At 39.9% G+C, this 12,231-nt stretch overlaps 1 non-coding gene across 1 annotated transcript; it reads left to right on the forward strand.

Annotated features, from left to right (window-relative positions):
• The first annotated feature begins 191 nt into the window (after positions 1–191).
• LOC136332533 (U2 spliceosomal RNA) lies at positions 192–384 on the forward strand. The gene has a single exon (XR_010730763.1). It is a non-coding gene; the product is annotated as a U2 spliceosomal RNA (small nuclear RNA).
• Positions 385–12,231: the final 11,847 nt, after the last annotated feature.

Here is a 12,231-nt window from a genome sequence, read left to right on the forward strand (position 1 = left end):
AAAATCTTATACTGCTTATAAATGATGCATGTTTATTGTAAAAAATTGAAAGATTACAATGTTTAAGGAAGGACATTTTAATTACATATATATTCTTTCTTGAATCATTAAGACCATACTGTGTACTTATTTATTTTTAAATAATTTTAATTTTTCAATTACAGTTGACATATAATATATTAGTTTCAGGTATTGCCTGTCAGCCTTTTGGCTAAGATCAAGTATAGGATCTGTTCTTACCAGTGTAATATTTGTTTCAGGTGTTCAACCAAGTGATCAGACATTTGTATAACTTACAAAGTGTTCCTCTGATAAATCTAGTACCCATCTGGCACCACACATAGTTATCACAATAGTATTGACTGTATTCTCTATGCTTTCCTATGACTATTCAGTAACTAACAATTTGTACTTCTTAATATCCTTACTTTTTTCAAACCACCTTCCCATCTAACAACCATCAAAATGTTCTCTGTGTGTCTATGAGTCTATTTCTGGTCTGCTTGTTAATTTTTTTGTGTTTTAGATGCTGCATATAAGTAAAATTATGGTATTTGTGTTTCTGTATGACATATTTCACTCAGCAAAATACCCTCAAAATTCATTTATGTTGCAAATGGTAAGATTCCATTTATTTATTTAGTTAGTTTTTGGTTTTTGGCTTTCATATCTTGGCTATTATAAATAATACTGCAATAAACATAAGAATGTATATGTCTTGAGAAGACAAGATGACGCTGGAGTAGGCGGACGTACCAACATCTACCTCCCAGAACCCAAGTGGATTACAAACTAATTTTAAGAACTATCATCTGGAAAAACCAACTTTGGACTAAACTAAGAGTACTCTTCAACCAAGGAGCACTGAAGAAGCCACACCGAGATTGGTAGAAAAAGCGGAAACGTGGAAAGGGCTGCCCAGCTCTCCGGAGTGAAAGGCAGCCCGGAGAGACTCGCGTGGCGGGAAGTGAGTTTAGCAGAGAGGGGAGGGTTGTGAACCCCAGGAACAAAGCCCCAGCCTGCAGTCCCAGAGCCCAGAAGAGGCATAAGGACAGTATTTAGCTGGAAACAAGTCAGGATACTGTTTGAAAGAAAGAGTCTGATTTCTCAGACCGGGGATTCTGCTTAAAGGGACTGCGCAGAACACCTCTCTCACAACCACTCACCCGGGGCTCTGGGGGACGGGGAGAGGGAGAGTGCCAGAGTAGCAGGAGGGGAGTGTAATCTGGGAAGCACAGCGAGAAACATTTGGGAGACAGCCAGCCTAACCCCTGGGATGAGTCACTCCCCAAATCTGAAGTGAATATTTTCCCCAGAAACAGCAATACCAGCAAACGGAAGCAGGAGCGCAGCCAAACAAGCTCCCCCGCAGCATTCAGAGGAGAGTCGCATAGAAGGAGGGAGCTTTCAGGTCTACAGTAGTGAGTGTTAGGGTCTGAGCTGCAGTGCCCGCACCCACGCGGCTGAGGGCTCGCCGGAGGGCGGGTGGCAAAGGGAGATGGAAGTGCGGTTCTGTTGGCAGGGGCAGAAGCCGGGTGGCCACCACTGGGCTCACGTGTGAGCTCAGTCTTGCCCGGCTGGGGAGGAGGGGGTATGCAAAAGCAGTCAAGCCCAGCTGCTGGCAGCCTGTAATCCAGCCTGTGGGAGAAGGACGGGAACCCCAGAAAGGGTGGAGACCAGCCCCTGAACAAGGGCGCAGAAGCACAGCCTTGCCCCACCCGTGCAACCCAGGCTTGTGGTCTGACTTGGGAGCTGGCTCCTTCCGCAGGGGTGGAGCCAAAAGCCCAGAACAGGCAGAGTTCCACTACTGAGCTGAGAGTGGGCACGCAGTACTGCCCGGCCATAGAACCAAGGCTAGCAGCCATTCCACAAGTGGGCTCCTCCTGCAAGGGCAGGGCGAAAACCTAGAAACAGGTGTAGACTCGTAGCTGAGCAAAGGTGCTCGCCAGTGCCCTCAGGACTGAGCATAATGTCATCCACGGGTGCAGGGCAAAGGCCAAGGCCACCAAGGCTTGTGCACCTGAGCAAGTGATCACAGCCACTCTCGTGAAGAGAAAATGCGGAGGCAGAGAAATGCAACACAAATGAACCAAGAGAAATCCCCAGAAAAGGATCTAAATGAATCAAATATAACCAAATTACCAGATGCAGAATTTAAAATAAGGATTGTTAGGATGTTCAAAGATATTAGAACAACAATAGATGGTCATTATGAAAACCTAAATAAATAGATAACAAATATAAAAAAAGACATTGAAATAATAAAAAAGTATCAGTCAGAAATGACAAATACAATATCTGAAATAAAAAATACAATGGAAGGAATTAAAAGCAGGATGGATGAAGCGGAGAATCGAATCAGTGAGTTAGAGGACACAATAAATAAAGGCAAAGAAGCAGAACAGAAAAAAGAAAAGAGACTCAAAAAGTCTGAGGAAATTCTAAGAGAGCTCTGTGACAAAATGAAGAGAAATAACATCCGCATCATAGGAGTTCCAGAAGAAGAAGAGAAAGAACAAGGGATAGAGACTTTGTTCAAACATATCATAGCTGAAAACTTCCCTCAATTAAGGCAGAAAAACATCTCACATGTTCAGGAAGCACAGAGAACTCCATTAAGGAGAAACCCAAAGAAATCAACACCAAGACACATCATAATTAAAATACCAAAGCTAAGTGATAAAGAGAAAATATTAAAAGCTGCTAGAGAAAAAAAGACTATCACCTACAAAGGAGCCCCCATAAGGATGACTTCTGACTTCTCAACAGAAACACTTGAGGCCAGAAGGGAATGGCAAGAAATATTCAAAGTAATGCAGAACAAGAGCCTACAATCAAGACTATTTTATCCATCAAGGCTATCATTTAAAATTGAAAGAGAAATAAAAAGTTTTACAGATAAAAAAAAACTCAAGGAATTTACTGCAACCAAACCAAGGCTGCAAGAAATGCTAAGGGACCTGTTGTAAACAGATCAAAGGAAAAAAAGAATATAGCAAAAGAGGAATACAGTTTTAAAGAATAAAATGGCAATAAACAATTACATATCAATAATAACCTTAAATGTTAATGGATTAAATGATCCGATCAAAAGACATAGGGTAGCTGTGTGGATAAGAAAACAGGACCCATACATATGCTGTCTACAAGAGACACACCTTAAATCAAAAGATGCACACAGAGTGAAGATAAAAGGATGGAAAAAAATATTTCACGCAAACGGAAATGAAAAAAAAGCTGGGGTAGCAATACTTATATCAGACAAAATGGACTTTAAAACAAAGACCATAGTTAGAGATAAAGAAGTTCACTACATAATGATAAAGGGAGCAATCCAAAAGGAAGATATAACCATTATAAATACCTACGCACCTAATATAGGAGCACCTAAATATATAAAGCAGACTTTGATGGACTTAAAGGGTGAGATCAACAGCAATACTATAATAGTAGGGGATTTCAATACCCCATTAACATCATTAGATAGATCCTCAAGAAAGAAAATCAACAAAGAAACAGCAGACTTAAAGGACATATTAGATCAACTGGATTTAATAGATATCTTCAGAACCTTTCACCCTAAAGCAGCAGAATATACATTCTTTTCAAGCGATCATGGTACATTCTCTAGAATAGACTACATGTTAGGGCACAAAAGTGGTCTCAACAAATTTAAGAAGATTGAAATCATATCGAGCACTTTCTCTGATCACAATGGCATTAAACTAGAAATCAACCATAACAGAAAAACTGAAAAACATTCCAACACTTGGAAACTAATAGCATGTTATTAAATAATGAATGGGTTAACAATGAGATCAAAGAAGAAATTAAAAAATTTCTAGAAACAAATGATAATGAGCATACATCAACTCAAAATTTATGGGACACAGCAAAAGCAGTCCTGAGAGGGAAGTTTATAGCATTACAGGCATACCTCAAGAAGCTAGAAAAAGCTCAAATAAACTACTTGACCCTACATCTAAAAGAACTAGAAAAAGTATAGCAAGTAAAGCCCAGAGCTAGTATAAGGAAGGAAATAATAAAGATCAAAGCAGAAATAAATGACATAGAGGCTAAAGAAACAATACAGAGGATCAATGAAACCAGGAGCTGGTTGTTTAAAAAGGTAAACAAGATCAATGAACCTATAAACAGACTCACCAAGAAAAAAAGAGAGAGGACTCAAATAAATAAAATTAGAAATGAGAGTGGAGAAATAACAACTGATACAACAGAAATACAAAATATTGTAAGAAAATACACCAAAAAACTAGACAACCTAGATGAAATGAATGAATTCCTTGAAACATATAATCTTCCAAAAATCAATCTGGAAGAATCAGAAAACCTAAACAGACCAATTACAACAAATGAGATTGAAACTGCTATCAAAAAACTCCCAAAAGAGAAAAGTCCTGGGCCTGATGGCTTCTCAAGTGAATTCTACCAAATATTCAAAGAAGAACTAACTCCTATCCTTCTCAAGCTATCTCAAAAAATTCAAGAGGAAGGAAGACTTCCAAACTCCTTTTATGAGGCGAGCATAATTCTGATTCCAAAACCAGGCAAAGACAACACAAAAAAAGAAAATTATAGGCCAATATCCCTGATGAATTTAGATGCAAAAATCCTCAACAAAATATTGGCCAACTAGATCCAGCAATATATGAAAAAAATCATACACCATGATCACGTGGGATTTATTCTTGGGAGGCAAGGCTGGTACAATCTTAGCAAATCAATCAATGTGATTCATCACATAAACAAGGAAGGAGAAAAAACACATGATAATTTCAATAGATGCAGAAAAAGCATTTGATAAAATTCAGCACCCATTCATGATCAAAACTCTCAGCAAAGTGGGAATACAGGGAACATACCTCAACATGATAAAGGCCATCTATGACAAACCCACAGCCAACATCATACTCAATGGGCAAAAATTAAAAGCAATCCCCTTAAGATCAGGAACAAGGCAGGGGTGCCCCCTTTCACCACTCTTATTCAACATAGTTCTGGAAGTCCTAGTCACAGCAATCAGACAAGAAAAAGAAATAGAGGGCATCCAAGTTGGAAAAAAAGAAGTAAAACTATCATTTTGCAGATGATATGATACTGTATATAGAAAACCCTAAAGTCTCAGTCAAAAACTACTAGACCTGATAAATGAATTCAGCAAGGTGGCAGGATATAAAATTAATACTCAGAAATCAGAGGCATTTTTATACACTAACAATGAACTGTCAGAAAGAGAAATCAAGGAATCAATCCCCTTTACCATTGCAACCAAAAAAATAAAGTACCTAGGAATAAATTTAACCAGGGAGATTAAAGACTTGTACTCGGAAAATTATAAAACATTGATAAAAGGAATCAGGGAAGATACGAACGAGTGGAGGCATATACCGTGCTCATGGTTAGGAAGAATAAACATCATTAAAATGTCTATATTACCCAAAGCAATTTATAAATTCAATGCAATACCGATTAAAATACCAATGACTTACTTCAAAGATATAGAACACATATTGCAAAAATTTATATGAAACCAAAAGAGAACATGAATAGCCTCAGCAATCTTGAAAAGGAAGAATAAAGCAGGAGGTATCACACTTCCGGATATTTAGTTATATTATAAAGCCATTGTACTCAAAGCAGCATGGTACTGGCATAAGAACAGGCATATAGATCAATGGAACAGAACTGAGAACCCAGAAATAAACCCACACTTATATCAACAACTGATATTTGACAAAGGAGATAAGAGCACACATTGGAGTAAAGACAGCTTCTTCAACAAATGGTGTTGGGAAAATTGGAAAGCTACCTGCAAAAAAATGAAAATAGACCACCAACTTACACCACTCACAAAAATAAACTCAAAATGGATAAAAGACTTAAATGTAAGCCGTGAAACCATAAGCATCTTAGAAGAAAAACATGGGCAGTAAGCTCTCTGACATCTCTCGCAGCAATATATTTGCTGATTTGTCTCCACAGGCAAGTGAAGTAAAAGACAGGATAAACAAATGGGACTTTATCAAACTAAAAAGCTTCTGCACAGCTAAAGACAATAAGAACAGAATAAAAAGACAAACTACAAAACGGGAGAATATATTTGACAATGTGTCTGATAATGGGTTAATAACCAAAATTTATAAAGAACTTGTAAAACTTAATACCAAGAAGACAAACAATCCAATCCAAAAATGGGCAAAAGAAATGAATAGGCATTTCTCCAAAGAGGACACACAGATGGCCAATAGGTATATGAAAAAATGCTCAACATCACTAATGATTAGAGAAATGCAAATTAAAACCACAATGAGATATCAACTCACACCAGTCAGAATGGCACTCATTAATAAAACCACACAGAATAAGTGCTGGCGAGGATGTGGAGAAAAAGGAACCCTCCTGCACTGCTGGTGGGAATGCAGACTGGTGCAGCCACTGTGGAAAACAGTATGGAGATTCCTAAAGAAATTAAAAATCGAACTGCCTTTTGACCCAGCTATACCACTGTTAGGAATATACCCCAAGAATACCATAGCACTGTTTGAAAAGAAGAAATACACCCCCATGTTTATGGCAGAATTGTTCACAATATCAAAGATCTGGAAATAGCCCAAGTGTCCATCAGAGGACGAGTGGATTAAAAAGCTTTGGTATATATATACTATGGAATACTACTCAGCCATAAGAAATGATGACATCGGATCTTTTACAACAACATGGATGGGCCTTGATAACATTATACTGAGCGAAATAAGTAAATCAGAAAGAACTAAGAACTATATGATTCCATACATAGGTGGGACATAAAAATGAGACTTAGAGATATGGATAACAGTGTTGGGGTTACAGGGTTGAGGGGAGGAGAGAGAGGGGTTGGCGGAGGGGAGGTGTACAAAGAAAACCAGTTAGAAGGTGACAGAAGACAATTTTATCAATGTCACCCCATCAAAAATAATAAAAAAAAAAAAAAAAAAAAAGAATGTGTCTCACAGCTCATTTAGGCAGTTAGAAGAATAATATAAGGATGCTAATTTTGCTTCTCAGGCCACATCCTACAAAAGGAGCCCCATGAAAATTGGTGGTTTGGCTCCTCTGACTTTGCCAATTGGATTAAAAAAAAATAGGTCAGGAACACCCTGAAATGGAACTAACAATACTTGAGTATAAATTTAAAGGACTTTTAGATACTGGAGCTGATGTATCTGTTATTGCTAAGCTACATTGGCCTCCTTCCTGGCCCACTCATGCAGCAGCCACAGAATTACAAGGTATAGGGAAGAGTAAATCCCCTCAACACAGTTCTAGTTTTCTACACTGGGAAGATTAAGAAGGTCATTCTGGATTTTTTAAAGCCATATGTGCTCCCTGGATGGCCAATTAATTTGTGAGGTAGAGATGTTTTGAAAAATATGGGAGTGTTGCTTGTCAGCCCTAATGGTTTAGTCAGTACTCAGATGCTTGATCGGGGATTTTTGCCCACCAAGGGTCTAGGGAAAGAACAGCGAGGAATTCTCACCCCCATAGAAGTGGCACCCAATACCAGAAGGTGTGGATTAGGATATCAAAATTTAGCATAGGGGCCTTGGTAGCTCCTGCTACCTCAATAATGCATTGTGCAGACCCAATTACTTGGAAATCAGATAATCCTGTATGGGTAGACCAATGGCCCCTTTCTCAGGAGAAATTTAGGGCAGCTGCTCAATTGGTACAAGAGCAGCTACAGCTTGGGCACATTGAACCATCTAATAGCCCATGGAATACACTTCCATTTTTTTTTTTTTTTTTTGTATTTTCCTGAAGCTGGAAACGGGGAGAGACAGTCAGACAGATTCCCGCATGCACCCGACCGGATCCACCCAGCACGCCCACCAGGGGCGACGCTCTGCCCACCAGAGGGCGTCACTCTGTTGCGACCAGAGCCACTCTAGCGCCTGGTGCAGAGGTCAAGGAGCCATCCCCAGCGCCTGGGCCATCTTTGCTCCAATGGAGCCTTGGCTGCGGGAGGGGAAGAGAGGGACAGAGAGGAAGGAGGGGGAGGTAGAGAAGCAAATGGGCGCTTCTCCTATGTGCCCTGGCCAGGAATCGAACCCGGGTCCCCCGCATGCCAGGCCGACGCTCTACCGTTGAGCCAACTGGCCAAGGCCTACACTTCCATAGTTTGATCTTGTTGCCTCCTGGATTATCAAGGTGCATAGGCGACCCTTACAGCTTATAGGTTTTGAGTCTCAAAATTATTGTTCCCTTTTTTCAAAGGATCAACAACAATGGCTCTGGGAAACTTCCAGTAATTGGCAAATCGCTCCTGCAAATCAATGGACAACTTTATACTGAAACAGTCGACTTAAAATCAGCTGAAAGTCTAGAATTATATGCCATTATCATGGTGTTTCAGCATTTGCCATATTCCCCCTTTAATCTATATACAGACAGCAAATATTTACTTATGGTGTTTCCACTATAAAGACTGCTGTCGTAGGGACAAATGCTGATGAACTATTTCAGCAGTTCCTCCTTCTTCAAAGACTTGTATGTCAATATAGCTCACTCCATGCTCCCTGGAGCTTCAGCACAAGAGAATGCCCTTTTCTTTTTCTTTTCTTTTTTTTTTTTTTTTTGTATTTTTTTGTATTTTTCTGAAGTTGGAAATGGGGAGGCAGTCAGACAGACTCCCGCATGTGCCCGACCTGGATCCACCCGACACGCCTACCAGGGGGGAATGCTCTGCCCATCTGGGGTGTTGCTCTGTTGCAACCAGAGCCATTCTAGCGCCTGAGGCAGAGGCCATGGAGCCATCCTTAGCGCCCGGGATGGCTTTGCTCCGGTGGAGCCTTGGCTGTGGGAGGGGAAGAGAGGGACAGAGAGGAAGGAGAGGGGAAGGGGTGGAGAGGCAGACGGGCGCTTCTTCTGTGTGCTCTGGCCGGGAATATAACCCGGAAATCCTGCTCACCAGGCCGATGCTCTACCACTGAGCCAACTGGCCAGGGCCTAGGAATGCCCTTGTTGATCAAGCTACCCAAAAGAAAATTATTTGGAGCAACCATGATAGTTCGAGCAATTCAGACTCATTCTATTCATCACCAGAACGCTGCAGCCCTGTGTAAACAGTTTCAACTTTCTTGGGAAGCAGCACGGCGATTGGGAAATCCTGTCCAAGGGGTCCTATACTACAATCTGCCCCTTCATTTGGAGTTAACCCTCAAGGACCCATACGAGGACAACTTTGGCAAATGGATGTTACTCATATATCTTCATTTGGCAAACAGTCCTATGTCCACATTACAGTGGATACATATTCTGGATTTATAGTAACCTCTGTCAGAACAGGAGAGGCTGCTAAACATGCTATAGCTCATTGTCTGTATGCATTGTTCTATTATTGGATTTCCTAAACTGGTTAAACTGAAAATGCTCCTGCATATGGAGCAAAAGCATTTACTGTATTTTGTCATTCTTACAATCTTTAAAGTTAAGGTATTATTAAAGTGTACCCAGCAAATATTTTAAGGTCAATTTAAAAAAATTTAAAAGGAGGTAGTCATATCCTGGAACTCCTATGGGTCTACCATATCATGCTTTTTACCTAAAAAATAAAAAAAAAATTTTTTTGAATGTTGATGAACAGGAGACGTCAAATCTTTTTCACCTGCAAACTACTACCTTCTTTATTTGATCCAGCGAATAACACTGTTTTGTCTTTTTCCAAATAGCTCCAGATATATGGAAAAGATTTATATAGGCGGATGGGAATCCTCAAACCCATCAGCGAGATCTTCTGAGCATGGCTTTTAAGATTCCTAGAGGCCAGTAGAGATCAGGGGAACTACCAGCTTGTAGGATACACCCTTAAAGACTCCAACACCCCAAAGGGGTCTCATAGTATGCCATCTGGGTCCTGCTTCAATAGTGGAAAGGAAGGTCATTGAGCTAAATCCTGCCAGACTTACATGCCTCTGCTGTGAGGAAACAGGGACACTGGAAGGTGGGCTTCCCCCTCGCTCCTCTAAGGGAGGATTCAGTCTCTTCCAGCCCTGCTCCAGCCACCTATGACCTAACCTTGCCCAGAATGCTGGGGTTTGCCACTGAAGGCTGAAGGTGCCTAGGGCCGTCAGCCCCATCTATGGACGAGCCTAGGGTATTTCTTCCAAGAAGCAGGTAAACTGATCTCATTTGCACAAGGGCCACTTAACTATGTCTTGCCTGAATAGTCAGGTTTTTTATTCTTCCCTCGAAGATCTCTGTTGTGGGTGTTGATAGTCCTATTTTCTGCTGCTTTGTTTAATATATAGTGTTTCCTTTATTCCTCCTACCTTAATACCCCACTCATATTTCAGGCTGGGACCTACTCCTAATTTAGAGCTCTCTTTCCCCCTTTTGCCAACTTCTATTATGAATCTACCTTTGCCACCCAGCTTAGTGTATCCCAAGGTTCTCTTTACCAAGCCACAGTCACAGAGCTCCAGGGAAAAGCAACCTGGTCTCATCTCTCCAGGCAGAGGAGAACAGAAGCTCCATATCCACGCATGCTGCAGATGGCTTTTCCAGTCTACCTGAATCATTACCAGCTAGAAGCAGCGGTCATTGGGACTTGAATGTGAGCTGCAAATTATAGAATTGTGACAACAATTCCAGTGCCATGTGGACTTTTCCTGGATATGGACTTTTCCTGGACTCCTGCTCCTTGTGACAGCTCCTAACAGACTGAACTTGGGTTGGGTTGCATTTTTCAGGGATTTGGCATGGTGTTGGGGCCAACTTGGACTTGGTGAACATGTTAAGGACACTACTCTTTTATGGATTCTTGCTGTATTGGCCAAGAGTTTGCTTAAAGGCTTTAATCACTGTAGAAAAAAAATAGAAGCCTAGATAAAGAAGATGTGGTGCATATACACCATGGTATACTATTCAGCCATAAGAAATGGTGACATCGGATCACTTACAACAAATGATGGGATTTTGATAACATTATATGGAGTGAAATAAGTAAATCAGAAAAAACCAAGAACTGCAGGATTCCATACATTGGTGGGACATAAAAATGAGACTAAGAGACACGGACAAGAATGTGGTGGTTATGGAGGGCGGGGGGAGGGAAGGGGGGCGAGGGGGAGGGGGAGGGTTACAAAGTAAACTAGATAAAAGATGACGGAGGACAATCTCTGTTTTGGTGATAGGTATGCAACAGAATTGAATGACAAGATAACCTGGACATGTTTTCCTTGAATATATGTACCCTGATTTATTGATGTCACCCCATTAAAATAAAAATTTATTTATTAAAAAAAAAAGAATGTATATGTCTTTTTAATTTACTGTTTTAGGTTTCTTTGGATAAATACCCAGAAGTGGAATTGCTGTGTCCTTCTTTGTTTCTTGTTATAGCGTTTGTTTTAAAGTACATTTTGTCTGTTACAAGTATTGTTAACTCAGCAATTTTTTTGTCTCAATTTTCATAAAATATATTTTTTCATTCCTTTACTTTCAGTCTACGTGTGTCTTTCAATCTGAAATGGACTTCTTCTAGATAGCATATGTAAAGGTCTTGTTTTACTATCCATTCAAACTATCATATGTCTTTGATTAGAGCATTTAAAGACAAAGAGAGAATCTTAAAAGCAGCAAGAAAAAGACAGTTAGTTACCTACAAGGGAGCTCCCATAAGACTGTTGATTTTTTAACAAGAAACATTTCAGGCCAGAGGGATAGTCACAAAATATTCAAAGTGATGAAGAGAAGGAATCTCCAATTGAGATTACTCTACCCAGTAAAGCTATCATTTAGACTAAAAGAACAGATAAAAGGCTTCTTAGAGAAGAAAAAGCTCAAGGAATTTATCACCATCAAACCAGTGGTATGATAAGAAATGGTAATGGGTCTTCTTTAAGAAGATATTTAAGAGATTAAAAATAAATAAAATGGTAATAAATACATATCTATTGACAATTACTTTAATTATGATGTGTCTTGTTGTGGGACTCTTTGGGTTTATCTTGTTTGGGCCTCTCTGTTCTTTCTGGACTTATATGTCTTTTTTCTTCACCAGGTTAGGAAACTTTTCCATCATTATTTTTTTCAAACAGCTTTTCAATTCCTTGCTCTCTGTTCTCTTTTCAGCACCTTCATGATGCAAGTATTGGTACGCTTTAAGTTATCCTGAAGGTTTCTTAAAACTATCCTCATTTTTTTCTTTTATTTTGTTTTTCCATTTGCTGT

Source organism: Saccopteryx bilineata, chromosome 3, assembly GCF_036850765.1.
Source record: "Saccopteryx bilineata isolate mSacBil1 chromosome 3, mSacBil1_pri_phased_curated, whole genome shotgun sequence".
Lineage (NCBI taxonomy): Eukaryota > Metazoa > Chordata > Mammalia > Chiroptera > Emballonuridae > Saccopteryx > Saccopteryx bilineata.